This window comes from Terrapene carolina, unplaced genomic scaffold (assembly GCF_002925995.2).
Source record: "Terrapene carolina triunguis isolate 2854851 unplaced genomic scaffold, T_m_triunguis-2.0 Scaffold433, whole genome shotgun sequence".
NCBI classification, from domain to species: domain Eukaryota; kingdom Metazoa; phylum Chordata; order Testudines; family Emydidae; genus Terrapene; species Terrapene triunguis.
The window spans coordinates 105289-108717 of record NW_020664784.1 but is presented as its reverse complement, the minus strand read 5'-3'; positions in this window follow the sequence as shown (position 1 = coordinate 108717).

Genomic DNA, 3429 nt, shown 5'->3' with positions numbered 1-3429 from the left:
GATCAGGTGATGCTCCTCATCCCCGTGAGGAAGAACAAGCTGCAAGCGCCCTGGGACGGCCCCTTCACGGTCATCAGACAGGTAAACGAGGTGAACTATGTGGTGGAACTGTCCAACCGGGCTCACAGCCACCGGGTGTATCACGTCAACATGATGAAGCCGTACTGGGACAGGGAGAAGTTGGTGCTGGCTGTGTGTGGGCAGTGGGAGGAGAAAGGAGAGGACCCCCTGGTGGGACTCCTCCCTGAGGCTGGGGCTAACCCCTCGCTAGAATCAATTCCCCTCTCAGACCAGCTAACCCCTGCCCAGCAGGCAGAGATCAGAGCCGTGCTGCATTCATACCGGCAGCTGTTGTCCAGCCGGCCTGGGCTCACTAACCTGGCTGTCCACCAGGTGGAGACGGGAACCAACCCTCCCATCAGGTGTTCCCCATTCAGGGTCACTGGGAAAACAGCCCAGGACCTGGAGAGAGAGGTCGGGGACATGCTGGCTTTAGGGGGGATCCAGCCGTCCGCCAGCCCCTGGGCCTCGCCCGTGGTGCTGGTCCCCAAGAAGGACGGGTCGATCCGGTTCTGTGTGGACTATCGGAAGCTCAATGCCATTACCGTGTCCGATGCCTACCCCATGCCTAGGACCGATGAGATCCTCGACAAGTTGGGGGGCGCCCGGTACCTCACTACCATGGATCTTACCAAAGGCGACTGGCAGGTGCCTTTGGACCCGGAGGCCAGGGCGAAGTCTGCCTTCACCACCCCAACAGGGCTCTTCGAGTTCCTGGTCCTGCCTTTCGGCCTCAAGGGGGCACCTGCCACCTTCCAGCGCCTGGTGGATCAGTTACTAAGGGGGATGGAGGGCTTTGCACTAGCGTATATTGACGATATCTGTGTCTTTAGCCAGACCTGGGAGGAACATGTGTCCCAGGTGAAGAGGGTGCTGGGTCACCTCCAGGATGCAGGACTGACCATAAAAGCTGAAAAGTGCAAGGTGGGGACGGCAGAGATTTTATACCTGGGCCACAAGGTTGGGAGTGGCCACCTGAAGCCGGCGCCGGCCAAAGCGGAGGCAATCAAGGCCTGGCCCGCCCCCCAGACTAAGAAGCAGGTCCAGGCTTTCATTGGGATGGCGGGGTACTACTGGAGGTTTGTGCCCCACTTTAGCTCCCTGGCAGCTCCCCTCACGGAGCTGTGTCGAAAGGGAAAGCCGGACAAGGTGGTCTGGACCGAGCAGTGCCAGAGGGCTCTCTGTGCGCTGAAGGGGGCACTTATCCAGGGCCTGGTGCTGGTAAACCCGGATTTTAACAAACCCTTCCTGGTGTTCACCGACGCCTCGGACACAGGGCTGGGGGCGGTACTGATGCAAACTGATACTAAGGGGGAGAGATACCCCATTGTGTACCTGAGCAAGAAGCTGCTGCCCCGGGAGCAGCACTATGTGGCCATAGAGAAGCAATGCCTGGCCATGGTGTGGGCCCTTAACAAACTGCAGCCGTATCTATTTGGGCGGCGCTTCACCGTGTACACCGACCATTCGCCCCTGACGTGGCTGCACCAAATGAAAGGGGCTAATGCCAAGCTGCTGAGGTGGGCCCTGCTCCTCCAGGGGTATGACATGGAGGTGGTCCATGTGAGGGGGAGCGCCAATGTTATAGCGGATGCTTTATCGCGGGGCGGGGACCCTGAACTTCCCCAGGTCACTGGCTAAGTGACCCTGCTCCGTTCAGCCTCGAAGGGGGGAGAGATGTGATGAAGTGGGGGGGGGGGGTTCTTGTTTTTTGTGGGGTTTCAATGGTTTGCATGCGGAGGGGGTGGGGCTCAGTTTCCCTGGGGGTTACTGGTTTAACGAGGTGAGGGGAGAGGGAGTGTGTTTTGCAGAGGACCGGAGAGAGGACGCGGGGACCCAGCCGATGGCCGGGAGGATGGATACCCCAGTGACCGGTGACCTGGTGACCCACAGGCCCAGCTGAGGAGACGCAGCCGGTTCTGGCCAGTGGGCGGACAATGGGCTGCAGAGTGAGGACCCAGTGACCTAACCAGCCGGTTCCAGCCAGAGGACGGAAGCGAGGAGAGGAGGCCCCAGTTTACGACCCTGTTTACCTGGAGAGAAGACAATGGACAGAGGCGGGGCTTGGGGCCGGTGATCTCAGATGCCCAGCAGGGAAGCAAGGGGGCTCTGGGCTGGAGAGGGGGAGCAGGCAGAGCCCCCCTGGATGCAGAGAGACTGGGATGTGCTGGGCTGAAGGAGGCCAGGCCTGAGGCCGGAGAGTTTCCTGTGCTAGGTTCAGTCGCTCAATAAAACTCCTGTTTTATGCTGGCTGAGAGTCACTCCGGGCTAGAGAACAGGGGGGGGGGAGGCCCCGGGGGGTCTCGAGCAAGGGGACTCCCTGAGGGGGCCCACGGCAGAGACAGACGTGCTAAGGCTCAGAGAGGTGCGGCTCCAGGAGATGGAGAGAGGGGACCCCCGAGAAGGGCTGTCGCACTGAAAGGGGCACCCCCCACAGACCGCACGGGGCCAAGAGTGGGCACGACCTGTGAGTCCGTGACAGGAGGGTTGTTGAGAAGTGACCCCTCTGTGTGTGTGTGTGGGGGGGGGAAACAAACCCTGAACTGCCCCAAATTCCCCCCTCCCCCACCGCAGCTCTTGGGCCTCGTTTCTATTCGCTGCTCTTTTGTGATGTTCAAATAAAAGGTTGGAAGAAAATCGGATTCGGGGCCACTGTGTTGTTTGTGGGTCTCCGTTATCTCCCCCCCCGCTGGGGCGTCTTTAACTCCCGGCAGCTCCCCCGCCACAACCCAGGCCCGGGGCTCCAGCCCAGCCTGTCCCCGCGCCAGCAGCTGCTAGGTAAAGGCCCAACTACTGCTACGCGGCGTGTGTGGGGAGTTGCTCCCCGGTGACCCCCTGGCCTCAGTGTGGGGGTATTATCCCACACAAAGCAGTGGGGGCGGGGCAGAGGAATTGTAAATCGGGGACAGGGCTGGGGAGGGTTGAAGGGGGGGGCCCCCCAGGAACTGGGTGGGTACAACTGGAGCATCTCCCAGCCTGAAAGAGCTGAGCTCGTGCAGGGGAAACTGAGGCTGAAGATTTGTAGGGAACAGTCCTGCCCCAGCGGGGGCAGGGGGGAGACTCGGGCTCTGGCCCATAAGTGCCAGCTGGGGGCTAGTGACAGAGCAGGAGAGAGGAGCCCGGACCCACAGGGCAGGGAGAGATTTACCCCCTTCTGCCACTAGAGGGCGCAAGAGCCCTGGGAACCAGGGGAGAGAACCCAGGAGTCCTGGCTCCCAGCCCCCCCGCTCTAACCACCAGCCCCCACTCCCCTCCCAGAGCCAGGGAGAGAACCCAAGAGTCCTGGCTCCCAGCCCCCCTGCTCTAACCCACCAGCCCCCACTCCCCTCCCAGAGCTGGGGAGAGAACCCAGGAGTCCTGGCTCCCAGC